The sequence below is a fragment of the Bos grunniens genome, chromosome 3 (assembly GCF_055505025.1).
Source record: "Bos grunniens cultivar Pamir isolate PY7600 chromosome 3, Bosgru_T2T1.0, whole genome shotgun sequence".
Classification (NCBI taxonomy): Eukaryota; Metazoa; Chordata; class Mammalia; order Artiodactyla; family Bovidae; genus Bos; species Bos grunniens.
In genome coordinates this window covers 89,596,576-89,616,096 of record NC_141167.1, presented here as the reverse complement: position 1 = coordinate 89,616,096, position 19,521 = coordinate 89,596,576, and the positions used below count along the sequence as shown (strand labels likewise).

General features: G+C 42.5%; 1 protein-coding gene and 1 long non-coding RNA gene across 7 annotated transcripts in view; both read left to right on the top strand.

The window, feature by feature from the left end:
* ADORA3 (adenosine A3 receptor) overlaps window positions 1-19,521 on the top strand; it is a 154,705-nt gene that overhangs the window by 104,296 nt on the left and 30,888 nt on the right. The window lies entirely within an intron of this gene.
* On the top strand, window positions 14,499-16,024 carry LOC147376044 (uncharacterized). Its single transcript, XR_015160673.1, has 2 exons — window positions 14,499-14,689; window positions 14,819-16,024. It is a non-coding gene; the product is annotated as an uncharacterized LOC147376044 (long non-coding RNA).

Here is a 19,521-nt window from a genome sequence, read left to right as displayed (position 1 = left end):
TACACTGTTTAGGTTTGTCATAGCTTTTCTTCCAAGGAGCAAGCGTCTTTTAATTTCATGGCTGCAGTCACTGTCCAAAGTGTTTTTGGAGCCCAAGAAAATAAAGTCTGTCACTATTTCCATTGTTTCCCCATCTATTTGTCATGAAGTTATGGCAAAAAGTCAAAAATAAAGTAAATGAAAAAATATTAAAAACAAAAAAGATAAATACACTGGATGAGATTAACAGATTAGATACCACAGTATAAAAGAGCAATAAACCTGAAGGTCTAGCAATAGAAATGATGCCAAATGAATCAGAGAGAAAGAAATGTTAAAAAATTTAAGAACATCAGTAAGTTGTACAACTTCAAGCAGCCCAATATACGTGTGAATAGAGACTCTGAAGGAGAGAGAGAAACAGCAAAAATGTTTAAAAAGTCATGATTGAAAATTTCCAAACTTGTTGAATACTATAATGCCACAGGCCCAAGAAGTTTAATGAACCCCATGCAAAACAATCATAAATAATTACAGCAAAAAACAAATTGCTCAAAACCAGAGATAAAGATAAAATCTTAAAAGCTGCCAGAAAGGGAAAAAAAGAAGACACATTACATATTGAGCAACAAAGAATGAAAGAAGATGAATGTCAGGAACAATGAGACACAAGACCATGGAGCAAAATCTTTGAAATGCGGGGAAAAAAATCTGTCAAAACCTCGCAAAAATGTTTTTAAAAAATAACTTGCAGATAATTCAAAAATAGCTTTTCCAGGCATACAAAAACTGAAGGAATTCACAATCAGCAGACCTGTACAACCAGAAATGTTAAAGGAATTTCTACAGGGAGAATGATACAAGACAGAAATCAAAGGAACAAAGGGTGGTAGAAATGGTAAATATAGATATAAAAAAACTTCTTTATTATTAAAAAGCTCTTTAAAATAATTGACTTTGGAAAGCAAAAATAATAGCAATGTATTGAAAGGTTTATAACATTTGCACAAGTAAAATGTATGGCAATAGCACAAAGGCCAGGGAGGGGAAAATGGATATATAGTATCTCTAGGTCATTATATGATGTGTTAAATGGTATAATATTATTTGAAGGTGGACTGTATTTTGCAAATCTTTTGTTATAAAATAATAAAACAGAGTTATGGCTAATAAGCCAACCAAGAATATTAAATGGAATCATTTAAATTATAATTCCAGTAACAGGACAAGGATGCCCCCTCTCATTATTCCTTTTCCACATTGTACTGGAAAAGTGAAAAGTGAAAGTCGTTCAGTCGTGTCTAACTCTTTGGGACCCCATGAACTATAGAGTCCATGGAATTCTCCAGGCCAGTATACTGGAGTGGGTAGCCTTTCCCTTCTCCAGGGGATCATCCCAACCAAGGATTCAAATCCAGGTCTCCCACATTGCGGGCAGATTCTTTACCAGCTGAGCCACAAGGGAAGCCCATCCTAGCTAATGCAATAAGACAAAAGGAAATAAAAAGTATTCAGACTGGGAAGGAAGAAATAAAACTGTCAGTTTTTGAAGATAAAATGATAATCTATGTAAAAAATTCCAAAGAATCAACAAAAAGCTCCTGGAATTAAAATAACAATTATTGCAAGGTTGCAAGATACAAAGTCAATATACAAAGCTCAGTTGTTTCTCTATATATTAGTAATAATCTTAATTTGAAAAAGAAAACAATATTATTTACATTAGCACCCTAAAAAATTAAATTCTTGAGAATAAACCTAACAAAAATATTTATGTGATTTATGTGAGGAAAACTATAAAGCTCTGATGAAAGACATAAAAAAGGAGATAGATTAGTGGAAAAATATTTCATGTTGATGGATAGGAAGACTCAATATTGTCAAGATATCAATTCTTCTGTCTAGAGTTGTAGACTCAAAATGATCCCAATCAAAATCTCATCAAGTTATTTTGTCAACAACCTAAAGTTTATGTGGAAGTGCAAAAGATCCAGAATAGCCAACATGACATTGAAAGAGAAGAACAAAGTTGGAAGACTGATACTACGTGAAATTACTATATAGTTACAGTAATTGAGACGGCACAGTATTGGCAAAAGAACAAATGAATAGATCAATGGAACGGGAAAGAGAGCCAAGAAAAAGACCTACAAAAATATAGTCAACTGATCTTTGACAAAGGAGCAAAGGCAATACAATGGAGAAAAGACAATCATTTCAGCAAGTGGTGCTAGAACAACTGGACATCCACATGCAAAAAGTCTCTAGCACAGACCATGTGCCCTTGACAAAAATTAACTCAAAGTGGATCATAGACCTCAGTGTAAAATGCAAAATTATGAGATTTCCAGAAGATGCCATAGGAGGAAATCTAGATGACCTTGGGTATGGTGATGAGTTTTTAGATACCGCAGGAAAGGCACAACTATGAAAGAAAGAATCCGTAAGCTAACCCTTGTTAAACCGAAAACATTCTGCTCTGCTGAAGACACTGTCAAGAGAATGAGAAGACAAACCAGAGTCTGGGAGAAACTATTTGCAAAAGACGTATCTGGTAAATAACTGTTAATCAGAAAATAGAAACAAACTCAAAATGAAGCAATAAGAAAATGAAAAATCAGATTAAAAAAGGGCAAAAGACAACTCACTGAAGAAAATATGCAGATTTTCAAATAAGTACATGAAAATATGCTCTATGTCATACATCATTGAGGAAATGCCAGTTAAAGCAACAGTGAAGCACTACCACACGTACAGTAAATGGCCAAAATCTAGAGCACTGACTACACCAAATGCTGGTGGTTGGTGGGGATGCAAAACTGCACTGTCTCTGAAAGACAGTTTGGCAGGTTCTTGTAAAACTAAACGTACTTCTTTTATCATGTGATCTAATATTGTGCTCCTTAGTGTTTACCCAGACAAGTTGGAAAACATGTCTATGCAAAAACCTGCATATGGATTTTTATGGCCGCATTATTCATATTGGCAAAACATGGAAGCAACCAAGAGGACTTTCAGGAGGTGACTGGACAAATAAACTGTGGTGCATCCAGACAATGGAATATCACTTGGCACTAAAAATAAATGAGCTATCAAACCATGAAAAGAAGGAACATGAAAGACATATTACTAAGTGAAAACAGCCAATCTGAAAAGACCACATACTGCATAATTCTAACTGTATCACATCCTGGAAAAGGCAAAACTGTGGAGATGGTAAAAATAATCAGTGGTTGTCAGGGGTTGGCAGGTGGGATTAATAGATGGAACAGTAAGGATTTTTAGAGCAGTGAAACTATTTTGTATAATATTATAATAGTAGATATATATTGTTATACGTTTGTTAAAACCCACTGAATGTACACCACCAAGAGGGAAAAGTGAAGTATGAACTTTAGGTGATAATTGTGTGTCAATGTAGGTTCTTCAGTTGTAACAAATTATAACAAAAAAGCCCCACACTGTGGTTGTTGGTAGCGGTGGAGGCTGTGTGTACTGTGGGGCAGGGGATATTTGTGAACTTTGTACTTCGCTCCATTCTTCCTATGAACTTAATACTGCTCTATAAAGTAGCTTATTTTTAAAAAACCTTCTTAAAAAATAGTCCAAAAGAAGACACAGAAAGAGGAAACAAGGAATGAAGAACAATGGAACAAATAGAAAACATATAACAAGATGTTATAACAACATATAACAAGATGGCAGATTTGAATCTAACCATATCAATAATTACATTAAATGTTAATTAAAAGGCACAGATTATCAGTTTATGTACAAAAGCAAGAATGAACTACATATTGCCTCCAAAGAAATCCACTGTAAATATAAAGATAAAAATAGAATAAAATTAACAAGATGGAAAATAATACAACATGGAAACACGAATCAAAGGAAATCTGGATAGACTCTATTAATATCAAAGTAGATTTCAGGGCAAAGAATATAATTAGGGGTAAAGAGAGTTATTTCATAGTGATAAAAAGGGTCAATTCATCAAGAGGACACAGTAATCCTAAACATCTATGCAGTTAATAATAGAGCTTTAAAGTACTTAAACAAAACTGATAGACCTGAGAGAGGAAACAGACAAATCCAAAATTATAGCTGGAATTTTAACACCCTCACTCAATAATCATTAGAACAAATAGAAAGTCAGCAAGTGTACAGAAAAGCTGAATAACAACCATTAATTAACTATGCCTAATTGGCATTTATAGAACTATCTATGCAACAACAGTAGAATGTATACTCTTTGCAAGTACACATACAACATTTACCACAGAAACATAAAACAAATCCTGAAAAAACTGAAAAGGGCTTAAATCCTACAAACATTTTCCTGACCACATGGAATTAAGTTAAAAATAAATGATAGAAAGATATTAGGAAAATCCCCAAACATTTAGATATTAACACACTTCTAAATAATTTATAAGTCACAGAAGAAATCAGAAGGTAAATTAAAAGGTATATTGAAATGAGTGATAAAAATATAATATCAAAATTTGTAGACACAGCTAAAGCAGTGTTTAAAAAGAAATGTATAGAAGTAAGCATCTCTATTACAAAGAAAGAAAGGTCTCAAATCAATGAGACCTTAAGAAACTAGAAAAAGATGAGTAAATTAAACCCAAAGCAAGCAGAAGAAAGAAAATAATAAAGATAACAGCAGAAAGCAATGAAAGAGAAAACAAAAATAATAGAGACAATCAAACAAAAGCTGACTCTTTAAACATATCAATAAAATTGACAAACCTCTAGCTTGACTAATCAAGAAAAAAAGACAAAACAAAATTACCAAAGTGGGGACACATCACCACAGGTCCCACACACATTAAAAGTATTGTTATTGTTGCTCAGTTCTGAGTCGTATCCAGCTCTTTGCAACTCCATGGACTGCAGCATGCCAGGTTTCCCTGCCCTTCACTATCTCTTGTAGTTTCTCTAATTCATGCCCATTGAGTCTGTGATGCTATCTAACCATCTCTTCCTCTGCCACCTCCTTTTGCCTTCAGTTTTTCCCAGCATCAGAGTCTTTTCCAATGAGCTGGTTCTTTGCATCAGGTAGCCAAAGTATTGGAGCTTCAGCTTCAGCATCAGTCCTTCCAATGAATATCCAGGGTTGAATTCCTTTAGGATTGACTGGTTTGATCTGTGAATATTATTTACAGCTTTACTGATAAATTCAACAATTTAAGTAAAATTGTTTAAAATTTTTGAAAGACAAAGCTAAATAAGTTTAAATTCTAGTTAAACAATCTTCCTATAAAGAAAACTCTGGGGCCAGATGACTTCATGAGCAAATCTTATCAAATATTTAAGGATGAAATATCATCAATTTAACCAAAGCTCTTTCAGCAAAATGAAGAGAATACTTCCCAAATGAGTCTATGAAACTGGTGCTGTTTTGATACTGAAATCAGGTTTGCCCTATAGGAAAACTATATACTGATACCCTTCATGAAATTAATGCAAAAATTCTTAAAATTTTAGTAAATTGAATCTAACAGTACTTGAAAAGGATAGCATATATGATTTCCAGTGGGATTTATCCTAGAGCCCAGTCTATAATTCAAAACCAAATTTTTAATTCCTATATTAACAGACTAAGAAATAAAAAGAAATCATATTATGTCAATAGATGCATAAAAAATATTTGACAAAGGTCTAATATCACTGACATAAATTCTTAGTAAAATAGTGACAGAAGGGAACGTCCTTAATCTGATTAAGCACCTATGAGAAACCTACAACAAGTATCACATTGGAAGGCTAAAATCTTCCTCCTAAGATCAGAAAAAAGGCAAAATGGCCACCGCCACTGTTTCTATCCAACATTGTAAAGGAGGTCCTAGCTAGCAGAATAAGGCAAGGAAAGAAAGAACAGATATTCTGTTTAGAAAATGAGTAAATTATCTTTATTTGCAGATGACATGATTGTCTATGTAGAAAATCTTATGTAAGTTCAATACGCAAAAATTAATTGTACTTCTTTACTCTGGTAATGAGCAATTAGAAAATTGAATTTAAAAACAATACCATTTGTAACAGCAATGAATATTGTAATAGCAACGAACAATACTTAAGGATAAAACTAACAAAAAATATGCAAAATTTGAATACTAAAAGCCAGATCATTGCTGAAAGAAATTAAAGAAGGCCTAATAAAATGGATACATTGTCTTCAGATACTGTATTTTAAGGTTCTGTGTTGTTGAGATGGCAGTTCTCTCTCCCAAACTGATCTCTCAAATTCAACACAATCTCAATCAAATTCCCAGAGACTTTTTGGAAGAAATTGAAAAACTAATTTTAAAATGTGTATGAAAATCGAAAAGACAGACTACTCAAAACAACTTTGAAAGAGAAGAACTAAGTTGGAGTAATAACACTACTTAATTTCAAGACTGACTATAAAACACAACAATTAAGATGATATCATGTTGCTGCTGCTGCTGCTAAGTCGCTTCAGTTGTGTCCAACTCTGTGCGACCGCATAGAGGGCAGCCCACCAGGCTCCCCCATCCCTGGGATTCTCCAGGTAAGAACACTGGAGTGGCTTGCCGTTTCCTTCTCCAATGCATGAAAGTGAAAAATGAAAGTGAAGTCGCTCAGTCGTGTCCGACTCTTAGCAACCCCATGGACTGTATGGTCAATTGATTTTCAAGAAAGATGCCAAGATAACTGAATGGGAAAAGGACCGTCTTTTCAGCAAATGGTGCTGGAACAATTGGATAGCCATATGCAATAAATGGTGCTTCCCTGGTGGTTCAGACAGTGAAGAATCTGCCTGCCTTCCCAACCCAGGGATCAAACCTGCCAGGAGGCACAGGTTTGATCCCTGGGTTGGGAAGATCCCTTGGAGAAGGAAATGGCAACCCACTCCAGTATTCTTGCCTGGAAAATCCAATGGACAGAGGAGCCTGGTGGGCTACTATGGTCCATGGGGTCACGAAAGAATTGGACATGATTTAGCAACTAAACAACAATAACAAATGCAATAAGTAACCCTCAACCCTTACTTAACATCTTATACAAAAAGCAACCTGAAATGGATCATAGACTTGAATATGAGGCTAAAACTATAAAATTTGTAGGAGAAAACACAGAGGAAAGTCTTGGTAGCCTTGGACCTGGCAAAGATTCCTTAAATATGATGCAAAAAACACAAAAGACACAACCAAAAATAAGGAAACTGGGTATAAAAGTAAAAATAAATAATCAAAATTAAAACTTTTGTTCTTCCAAAGGCATTCTTTTTTTTTTTTAAAGTAGAAGGTTTAGCTAAAGACTGGAGAAAATATATGCAGAATATATGTCTGACAAAGGATTTGTAATTAAAATAAAGAACTCTAACAACTCTATAAGAAGATTAGAAATCTAATTAAAAATAGAGACAAATGTCAAATAAGTATACGAAAAGACGCTCAATCTCATTAGTCATTGTGTGCTTAGTCGCTCAGTTGTGTCTGACTCTTTGCAACCCCATGTAACCTGCCAGGCTCCTTATGGGGATTCTCCAGGCAAGAATACCAGTGGGTTGCCATGACCTTAGTTTGACTTAGAGATGAAGTGAAGTGAAATGAAGTGAAGTGAAGTGAAGTCTCTCAGTCGTGTCGGATTCTTTTCGACCCCATGGACTGTAGGCTACCAGGCTCCTTAGTCCATGGGATTCTCCAGGCAGGAGTACTGGAGTGGGCTGCCATTTCCTTCTCTAGGGGATCTTCCCAACCCAGGGATCGAACCCAGGTCTCCCACATTGCTGACAAACTCTTTATCAATTGAGCCACCAGGGAAGTCCTCATTGGTCATTAGGGATAGACAAATCCAAACAATGATGTACTACTGTGTAACCACTAGAATGGCCAAATTAAATCAACTGGCCATTCCAAGCACTGGCAAAAATTACTGGCATTCATTATTGGTGGGAGTGTAAAATGGTAAAAAAAATAAAATGCTTTGGAAGTTTCTAAGGAAGCTAAATCTACATCTACTGTATGATTCATTTATTCCATAATCTTATTTTTATCCAAGAAGATATGTGTCCACATAAAAACTTGTGTGTAAATGTTTATGGCGCTTTTATTTGTAAGAATCCCAAACTGGGAACAATCCAGATGTCCATCAACAGGCGATGCATAAGCAAATTGTGATAGATCTAAGCAGCAGCATCCTACACAGCAATGACAATGAATGAACCATTGATTCTCATAAGAACATTGATAAATCTTGAAGTAATTATGTGAAAAAGTCAGTGAAAAGGAGTGCATACTTACTGTTTGAACCCATTTATATAATTTTCTACAAAGTGCAAACTATGGTAACAAAGAGCAGGTCAGTAGTTAATGAGTGAAGGAGGGATTATCAAGGGGCATGAGAGAACTCTTGGGAGCAATGGATATGCTATCTTGATTATGGTGATGGTTTCACATATGTAAAAATTTATCAGATTTTGTACATTACGTATGTGAAATTTTTAGCATGTTAACTATCTTCCAGTAAGGGTGTAAAACCAAAGAATTCATTTTCGACTGCTATCCACTGCACACTGGAACATAACTGAAACAAAATTACTCTTGCTATGTGCAGTGTAATCTGATACACACATTTCATTCCATTCCATTTAATCGAAAATATACTCTGATCAGATCAACTGTAAATTGATTTCGTACTTCTACAGGGGATTGGGATCTGCAGTTTGAAAAATACTGCTTTAAAATATGTTTGAAAAATGGATGGTGTGAGTCCCAAACAGTCTCTTACACTGACAAGTTCCTCTGAGTCCGTTTCTATGTCTTTACCACTGACTTTCATCTCCCCTTCTATTAACATGGTTGAGAAACTATAAAATTTTATAAAGTAAAAGTCCCAGTCTTTCCAATTCTTGCATTGGAACCTGAGACTTACTCTCATTCTTTTGCCACCATCTGCCCACTGTCTTGTTCTGGAGACTGCTGATCTTATGATCTCATAATGAAAATTCTTCTGTGATGACTCCAGGCGAGAGGAACTCTATAGGGGGCTTTTGAGGAACCGTGAGATGGCAGCTACCGGCCACACAGTTACTGTGGCTGCCGAGGCTTTTGGGCTTTATGAACATGGGTTGCAGCTGCTGTTATCATTTCCCTCATCAAAGTAAGCAAGTGGGCTCCGGCGGTGAACCTATTCTTTGTGATGACTTAGTTTTCAGCAGAATTTACTTTTAGTAGTTATTTTTGCATAAAGAAGGCCATATGAAAAGGGGTTCTTTGTTTTCTAGCTTCCACCATGTTAACAGTGATAGCTATCTGTGCACGACAGGGTTCAGCAAAGAAGAGAAAAAACCAGGGGAGGGAAGCAAAGAACGACAAATGATGAAAGAAATCTAGGCTTGAAGTTCTGCTATGAAGGATGTTTCCATATGCAACCTTATCTTCATGTGCCTGGCAGTCTCTGTTCAATTAGGCATCATTCTGCATCACAGGAATTGGTATAATGTGCAAATTCAGTCCATTTAATGTCTATGAAGATTTTATTTTATTTTTTAATTTTTATTGGAGTGTAGTCGATTTACAGTGGTGTGTTAGCTTCAGGTGTACCATTAAGTTATACACTAAGTTCTACTTACACAGTTAAGTTCTACTCTTTTTTTATTAGATTTTTTCCCCCATATTGGCCATTACAGAGTATGAGTAGAGTTCTCTGTGCTATACAGTAGGTTCTTATTAGTTATCTTTTTCATATATAGTAGTGTGTATATGTCAATCCCAAACTCCCAGTTTATCCCTCTTCCCTTTTCCCCCGATAACCATAAATTTGTTCTTTATATCTATGATTCTATTTCTGTTTTGTAAATAAGTTCATTTGTACCATATTTTGTAGATTCCACATATAAGCGATACCGTATGATGCTTGTCTTTCTCTATCTGACTTACTTCACTCAGTACGACAGTATGCCCACGAAGGTTTTAATCAATGAACTCAGAACCAAAGGAGATAGAACTCAGGCAGAAGTTTGGGTTGGGATTCTGGCCTCAGCATTTTTCTAGAAAGTGGCTGTGGACAAGCTGCTGGAAGAGCTGCCATGATTTTCCAAAGAATGCAGCCTTCCCATGGTTCCAGAAGAACCAGTGTGGTGGATGTCCAAACTAAGCTCTTAGCACATGAAGGGGAGATGGGATTGTAAAGAAGAGCTTAAATCCCCAGCCTTGGCAGAGTGGCCTAAATCTCAGTTGATTTAACTCCCAAAGTCTAAGATCTAGATTTTGCTTGGATAAGCGGTAGCCAGAAGTTGTAAGTTCAGAATTTGAACAGTCTTAGGGGTTGGGGAACCGGTTTATTGATGCTATTGCCTCTGGGCCCATAGATTTCAGTATTGAGTTCACACCTTCCTTTTATAGACCTGGGGCTTCCCTGGTGGCTCAGATGGTAAAGAATCTGATTGCAATGCAGGAGACATGGGTTCCATCCCTAGGTTGGGAAGATCTTCTGGAGAAGGGAATGACTAACCATTCTAGTATTCTTGTCTGAAGAATTCCATGGACAGAGGAGCCTGGCGGGCTACAGTCTACAAGGTGGTCAAGAGTGGGATATGACCGAATGACTAACATTTTAACTTTAACTTTATATAGTAGACAGCATGTTGTTGTTCAGTTGCCCAGTCATGTCCGACTCTGTGACCCCATAGACTGCAGCAAGCCAGGCCTCCCTGTCCCTCACCATCTCCTGGAGTTTGCCAAATTCATGATCATTGCATTGGTGATCCTGTCCAGCCATCTCCTCCTCTGACACCCTCTTATCCTTCTGCCTTCAATCTTTCCCAGCCTCAGGGACTTTCCCAATGAGTCAGCTGTTAGCATCAGATGACCAAAACATTGGAGCTTCAGCTTCAGCTTCAGCATCAGTCCTTCCAGTGAATATTCAAGGTTGATCTCCCTTAAGAGTGACTGGTTTGATCTCCTTGCTGTCCAAGGGACTTTCAGGAATCTTCTCCAGCATTCGAAGGCATCAGTTCTTTGGTATTCTGCCTTCTTTACTGAGACAGCACGACAGACTGGAAAACACCCGGTTTTGGTGTGGACAAACTTTGGTTCAGATTCTATCTCTGCTGCCTGCCAGCCTTATGACCTTGGGAAAACTGCTTAACCTCTGAAGGTCAGACTTCTCATTTAGTGCTGCTGCTGCTAAGTCACTTCAGTCATGTCTGACTCTATGCGACCCCATAGATAGCAGCCCATCAGGCTCCCCCGCCCCTGGGATTCTCCAGGCAAGAACACTGGAGTGGGTTGCCATTTCCTTCTCCAGTGCATGAAAGTGAAAAGTGAAAGTGTAGTTGCTCAGTCGTATCCGACTCTTAGTGACCCCATGGACTTCAGCCTACCAGGCTCCTCCGTCCATGGGATTCTCCAGGCAAGAGTACTGGAGTGGGTGCCATTGCCTTCTCATTTAGTGCAGTAGCTCTCAGTTGGGAGTGATTTTGCACCCCCATCCCCACCCTGCCCAGGAAACATTTTGTAACATCTAGATACATCCTTGATCATCTTGACTTGGGGGAGGAAGTGTTATTAGCATTTAGCAGGTAGAGGCCATGGATATTTCTAGACATTCTACAATGCATAGACTGCTTCTCACAGCAAAAAATTAAGTCAATAGAGCTGAGGCTTGGAAATCCTGGTTGAGAGATAATGTATACAAGTGTCTGGCATAAAATATGAAGGTGCTAGATCAATGGTACTATCATCACCCAACGATCAATTCAGTGGGGCTAACTGAAAACCAGATTCTGGGGAAGAAAGGGCTGTGCAAGTCTGTCTTAGGTTCTGGAAAAGTCCCCAGCAGAGCTACCTGAAGTGCACTCAGTAGTTAATGCAGGGGTAGCAAAGAGGTTTTAAGTAGTGACTCTGGAGCCAGCCTGCCTGAATCCAAATCCTGGCTTAACCATTTACTACCTGTATATTCGTGGTCAAGTCATTTAACCTTAGTCTACTTATCTATAAAATGAGGACAACAGTGATACCTGCTTCACAGAGATGTGTTAACACATACAAAGGACGTATTTGCATAGTTTAGCAACTGCTCAACTGATATTTTCTGTTATTACAAGGGGAGTTGTTATGGAGACAGTGCTGAGAGGGGCACTGATTTTAATCAGAAGCTCTGAACTTTTTTATATGAACCATGAAGGGGAACCAAACAGACCAAACAAACCAAACAGAAACGGACAATTTGCACATCAATATCAAGTTCATCAGCCCTCAAAGGACCCAGTATGAGGTGCTGGGCAAGTTGCCAGGTGTTTATAAATATCACCTCATTGAATCCCCTTGACAACCTTTGATATGGCTCTCTCATTAGCCGATTTCAGTCTTATTTTACACATATGGAAAGATGCTCCAAACAAAGCAACTTGCTCAAACCCACACAGTCCTAAGGAGTAGAGCTGGGGTTCTGAATTCAGGTAGGACTCTGTTGTTAGAAGCTCATTCATGTCCAACTCTTTTGTGACTCCCATGGACTGCAGCCCACCAGGGTCCTCTGTCCATGGGATCCTCCAGTCAAGAATACTGGAGTGGATTTCCAGGGGATCTTCCCAACCTAAGGATTGAACCCAGGTCTCCTGCATTTCAAGCAGACTCTTTACCACTGAGCCATCAAGGAAGTCCCAGTTAGGACTCTAGCCTGTGCTTTGAGAGGTTGAAATTTAGAAATGCTCACCTCAGGGCGGATTCCAGGATATAAAATATCCTACTTTATATTCAGTTAGTTGGCGCGTTCTGTGTTTAAGGATGGAAAGAACAACGTAAAGGCAAGTCTCTATCTCTAGTGCCAGCTGGGAGAAACAGCCTGGGGTACGTGAGGACAAGGGAAGGGGAGCAGCACGCAAGTGATAGGAGCAGTTCTTGCTCTTGTACAATGACAACTAGTAAGTCCAGCAAAGTCTCCTTGCCTTGCTGAGCAGCATCAAGCCGCTCATAGAGAACATTTCTTGGTAATGGCACAGGCCGGGCATCCTAAGAGAGATGTAGACCATTACTCAGCACTAGTACTTTCTGCCATGTGAGGATATTTTCTAGAGGATTCCTAAAACGCTCTTCCTTTCACTAAATGTTTCATGAGGCTAGTACTGTGTGTGTGTGTGTGTGTGTGTGTATGTGTGTCTAGTGGGATGAGACCACAGTAGCCTGGGCCCAGGGATCCAGCAGAACCAGGAAAAGGTCCCTGGTAAAGATGTGTCTTCCTCTAAACAAACAGCTCTGTTTAGATAAGGGTGGAAATGGCAGCTAAAAATAGCCAAGAGAATGCATGCATGCTAAGTCACTTCCGTAATGTCCAACTCTTTGCGACCCCATAGACTGTAGCCCGCCAGGCTCCTCTGTCCACGGGGTTCTCCAGGCAAGAATACTGGAGTGAATTGCCATTCCCTTCTCCAGAGGATCTTCCTGACCCAGGGCTTGAACCCAGGTCAGGTCTCTTACATATCTTGCATTGGCAGGCAGGTTCTTTACTACTAGCGCCACCTGGGAAGCCCCCCAAAATAGCCAAGAGGCCTGACTATATCCAAAGACTCGTTGAGGAGTTGCACTCCTTGGTGCTCGGGGCTGGGGCTGTGACACAGGCATTGTTTCATGGATCTCTGGCTTTCTTGGGGGTCCCCTTCACCCCATTCAGTGTTGGAAGGTATCACACACTGCTCACACCCAGAAAACCATCTGGGCACACCCTCCCCCCAGGTCTCCTGCCTCACTGCCGGGACCATGGGGCTGGAGGCCTTCCCTGGAACTCTGGGCCCCACTCACCCAGCAGAAGCCAGGCAGGAGCCCAGCACAGGCCACAGGCCCTCAGGGTCATCCTGTGCCCTATGTGTTCCATGGGAAACTGTGTTCTTCCTGGGGCGGGCAGCAGCGCTCTCTCCAGTTCACTAACCTGGTTGTTTAAATATAGGGGAGGAAACAGCTGCTGGTTGGGCGGAAGTTTCTGAGAAGACAGGGTTTCGGCAGGGGCTTGCTAAGGCTGATAAGGACACAGCGTGTGCTCCCAGATGGGTGTCTGCTGGTTCACTTTGGGGCTTTCAGACCCCGCCTCGAGCCACCGCTGTCAGAACTTGGCTCCACGCGCACGTCTGACATGGAGAGGAGAGTTATTTTTAAGCTGATCTTTGTGACTTCCTCTCGGCCCTCCTCCTTGCTCTCCTTTCTCAGAGGCCCTGAGAGCAGCTTCCTGCTTAGGCCACTGGACTACAGGTGATGTGTGCAGGGTCGTGGAAGGCAAGGGCGGGCCGTGTGGCAAGGCAGCTGCCCAGGGCCCTGTCCTGACAGGCAGAGGCCAAGCCTGGCTCCTCTTACAAGAGGATTGTGGGACGATCCCCGGTTCTGGGGATGGGAGCGGGGAAAGGAGACACAGCCTCCAAGTCAGTCACCCATCCCGGTGACTGCATACTGCGGGCATTGCGAAACTGCAGTTCCAGGATTCTTGGGGCCGCCCGCAAAGCATGAGCACCCGGCTGGACCTGATCCTGACGGGGGCGCCGCTCTCTGGGCCAGGTTATGCGGACCGGACTAGCTCACGCACGCGGTCTTCGGGGAACACCCCTCCGGCTTCCAGTTCTCTCAGAGTTCCGGAGGAGCACTTGCGGCCGGGTGAACCACCAGCATCCTCAGATTGTGTGGCGAATGAATCAGCTTCACAGCCCCACCCCTCCTCACCGCGTTAGAGCCAGGGAGCTGAGCTGATGGTACTGTGACTCCTGGGGGGTGCCCGGGGCACGAATCCTCACCCTCGCGCCCTGACACCACCCCCCACTCCCCCCCACACACCAGACTCCGTGAGTTTCATTCACTTCCGTGTTCCTGCCTCCCTCTAGTTCTCAGGCCCACGGCTGAGCTCAGCTGCCTGTGAGAACGGGTCCTGCGGCCTCGGCGCAAGGGATCGTTGGATCTTTGCAGGGACCTCCTTCCTTGTCATCTGCTGGGCGAGACTGACATGAGGGAGCACGTAGCCCCATCCTTGCCCTTCTCCTAGCTGACCCAACATCCAGGGCCTGAAAACTCTCAGCTGGTGTTTCCTTCATCAAATAAGCCCGGCTGAGGACCAGCAGGGGGCAGTTTAGGAAACTGGTGCCTCCTCTCCCAGACCCAGGGACTGAGTCTCAGTCTTACCTGGTGAGAGTCCTAGCTGGGCAGCCCCTGTGACCTAGTCTATGTCGTATCGTGTAGTGTGGTCCCCTCACCTGCCCCGGGGACAGTAACCAGTCCACAGGATGCTCAGAAAGGCCTTTCCAGGTTAGAGTCTAGGTCAAGAACACGCCCTTTCCTCTAGAGGTTCCGTCTCTAGGAGAAGAGCAGCCCCTGGGGCCGTCTTACTATCCAATTCAGGATTTGAGCTGCTCACCTCTGTCTCTCATGCGCAGAGACTGGCAACACCCAGCTCTCAAGTTTGCAGTGGGACTGAAGGAGCGGCCCAGGGCAGGTGGTACAGGGGTTCTTGAATCTCCCTCCCCCGCCCCTCCTCTGCCTCTCCAAGTCCCACCCCAGCCAGTGGCTGCCCTCGCCTCCCTGCAGATGTTTTCAGTTCATAGATTGCATGGAGTTCACGTTGGTCATTTGTTCCATTTGCTCAGAAACAACAGCCACCATTATTGGCAGGAAAGGGAGAGGGTGCCAACTGCCAAATCACACAAAAAGCCCTAGTCATGGGCACTCAGCGCGGGGTGGGAGTAGGGGGAGGGGGGAGCACGGGCTGGGCCATCTTGCAGTGACCTAGAGTTCTGTTGCCCCAGCTGAAGTCATGGTCATTAAAGCAAGGTCTAGCCTTCCCCTGGGAATGGCCAGAGCAAATTGACTCATCTTGGAGGGACAGGGACAGAACGAGATGTTATCTTGGAAGACTGGAGTGATTGGAACTGGCTCCACAGCCTGGCTCTGAGTCTAAACCCATGACCTAAAAGAAATTTATTTCTTTGTTCCTTTGAAATTAAGAAATATTCCAGGGGTAATGAAAGAGTCGATGATGTTTGGTGTTTAGGGTCAAGAACAAATATGAATAAATGTAATTCAAGTTAAATGATGAACCTCATGTGCCTCCTGTGCCGTGCAGCTGTTTTGACAGAAGGTGGCTGTAACATTCAGCAACCCTCACAGCCTGCGCGGGAGGGGCCCCTCATAGTGGTGAACAGCGTTGAGTGATGTGCATGGTCCTCCAGAATGAACGACACATGAGAAATGGAAACTGTGATTAGTGCCTGGGGTAATCTGAGACCGGCACTGGGAGAGCATCACCTGTGGCAAGTGGGGGGCCTGAGTGGCTCTTAGGGGCTAGTGACCAGCAGGCTGCATGTCTGGAACTGAGCATTTTTAGATCTGAGGCACTCCGAAGAGTTATGGGTGGGACTTCTGTGAGCCCAACAAGGTCCCTTGCTTCTGCTTCCCTGGGTGGGTGGGCACCATTCCCAGTGCTGACACACCACTTGGAACAGGGTAAGCAAGGTTACCCTGGCAAGCACGGAGAAGAGAGAAAAAGAGGGCACTGCCTCCTGCAAATCTCCCTTGGGAGCTTCCTGTTTCAGAAGCCAGGAGCACCGACAGGGGAGCTGGGTGGGAGTAGAGCTGCTCCTGTGAGACTGGGAGAGTCAGCCCTGAAGAGACCAGTGTCTGGGGAGCGTGTCCTCAGTGCTTCCCAGCAGGCCTGTATCTCACAGTTGCGGAGGGTGGTAGGTATGGAATGATTTTCCTTCTGTTCAATATTCATCAAGCACCTCTTAAGGGGAGCACTGGGCTGGGTCTGGAGTAGCCTTAATGGGGCAACACAGACCCTCCCCAGTAGCGCTCACACACTGGCACAGGGGGTGGTAAGCCAGGCTGTGGGCCCAGTTCTGTGCCAGCTGCCATGCCCACATTGCTTCCTCCGCCCTTGTTCAAGTTATCAAGGGGGAAAGGCAGACTCAGAATGAAGAATTTGTCCACCATCATCCATTTAGAAACAGAGTTCAAAAAAGACAGATGGGCGTGTTTCACAGCACAGGGATGGACCCACCAGTGATTTCTCTCCGGGAGCAGAGTAGGGACAGGCCTGGCACCGGGATGAAGAGGCACAGGTGTGCAGTGCTGTCAAGCGTCTCCACACAACTGAGCATCCATTCAGCACATCTGGGGTGCTCTAGGTGTGACTCATTAGCACCCACTGTGGCACCCACTGCATGGGCTGCTGATCGGCAGATTGGTCAAGGATCAAGTGCAGCCATGAAAGAAGAAAAAAAACATCAAATACAGCCTTGATTGGAAGGTCGAAGGCTGTTTGGAGATTCAGAGAGATGGGGACCAAAGTGACAGAGGAGCCAGTGAAGCAGAACACCGATAGAGCCCTTCAGCGAGAGACTGAATCAACCCTAAGAAAACACAGGAGCTGGGGATGTAACATCCTTATGGATGCCCAACCATGTGGATTATCAACATTTCTTCTAGTGAAGAACCTGGAGTGCTTGTTCCAGGTTTGACCTTGAACATCAGACTGTGGGCATCAGACTCCTCTGGTGCTTCCTCCTGCCCCAAGTCCTCACATCCTGGAAACCTCACACCAAACACAATGATCCAGGGTTTCATGAGCCCCTTACATCATGTGTCACATTAAATGGGCCAGTCAGGGCCAGAGGTGGTTCTGGGTCCTGCAGGTAGAGCAGTGACCTGACAAGTGAAGAAAGGAATAAACTCTGATAAACAATTTTGGTTGTGAAAGGAGTAATACAGGAAACACGTTAGCGAGTGCATGTGTGAGAGAGAGAGTGTGGGTGTGTTTGTGTGTGTGTGTTTGTAGAGGGCACCATTTTAGACATATCACAGAGATGAGAGAATGAAACAGACAATTGCATGTTTAAATGCTGAAACCACAAACTCTAATGTAAATATCAGACAGTTTGTCTGAGGGTCCTTTTGACCAGACCCAAACTTTGACCAGAGAACTGCTGCTGTCTATCTATATTGGTGTGCAATTGAAGTTAGATGCAAAATGCTATTTTTGTTGAGGAAGCGGTCTCCTAGATCCGTTCTGATGCCTCACTGGCCGTAGAGAGGTATGGTCAGCATTCTTGCAATGTAAGGAGCAGAAAGACCTGAGAATAATAATACATCACACATTCAGTAAGAATTTATTGTAGGTTTCCTATGTCCCAGGTACTGTTTCAGGCTCTTGGTACTTTTGCGATAAGGGGATTGGGAGGGAGACAAAAACATGAATAGACATAATTTCTTACGGAGTGTATTCAAGGAGTTTACTATATACTGGGGGTTTACCAGCTAGTGAGAGGAGCAGTCATGTAAATAAATAACTACAGAGTGGTGTAATGAATGCTCCAACAGAGGAATGTGTGAGCTGACGTGGGAGGACACAAGAGGAAGCTACTGACTCAGCTTGTAGTAACTTCAATCCTTTGTGGAAGTGGGAGGGGTTACATAAATAAAAACAAGTTCTACCTGGGGAGTCATCATATTATGCTCTATAAGCATCGTTCCTAAGGGAGCATTTACTGGATCCTGCTAGACACTGAGGCTTCAAGCATTGTATTGAAAGCTTTTCCCAAAGTGCTCACTTAATCCCAGAGGGCATTTCCAGTCTCAATAGTTTTTTTTCTCTTTAGTCCAAACTGATAATGTAAAATATGATTATGGCCCACTTTTCAAATAAAATCCTTACCCCAAAATCATGGGGGTGCAGGGAATGACAAGAATCTTGTATAACAGCGTGAGATAATCAAGCTTCAGGCCTGCCTTTGAAATAAACACTAACAGACCTTGTAATGTTGTTGTTCAGTCGCTAAGTCATGAACCCACTCTTTTGCAACCCCATGGACTGTAGCCTGCCAGGCTCCTCTGTCTATGGGATTTCCCAGGCAAGAATACTGGAGTGGGTTGCCATTTTCTTCTCCAAGGTGTCTTCCTGACCCAAGGATCAAACCTGTGTCTCCTGCACTGCAGGCAAATTCTTTACCGCTGAGCTACCAGGGAGGCCCCTCCTTATAATGATAGTTCTGTGAAATTATCATTTACACCTTGCTGCTGCTACTGCTACTGCTAAGTTCCTCAGTTGTATCCGACTCTGTGCGACCCCATAGATGGCAGCCCACCTTACACCTTGCCTACTTATAAAACAGAGAAGGCAATTGCATCCCACTCCAGTACTCTTGCCTGGAAAATCCCATGGACGGAGGAGCCTGGTGGGCTGTAGTCCATGGGGTCGCTAAGAGTCCGACACAACTGAGCAACTTCACTTTCACTTTTCACTTTCATGCATTGGAGAAGGAGTTGGCAGCCCACTCCAGTGTTCTTGCCTGGAGAATCCCAGGGATGGCGGAGCCTGGTGGGCTGCCGTCTATGGGGTCACACAGAGTCAGACACGACTGAAGTGACTTAGCAGCAGCAGTAACTACTTATAAAAAGATTGGGAACCGTTGATAGTAAAAGGAGGGGCATGAAGAGTTCCATGCCCCTGGTATGGGGCATATAGATGTCACGGGAGATGTAAGCAGAGAGTGATTACTGAGACAGGACCCCAGTGCTGAGCTTCTTGGCTGCCCAC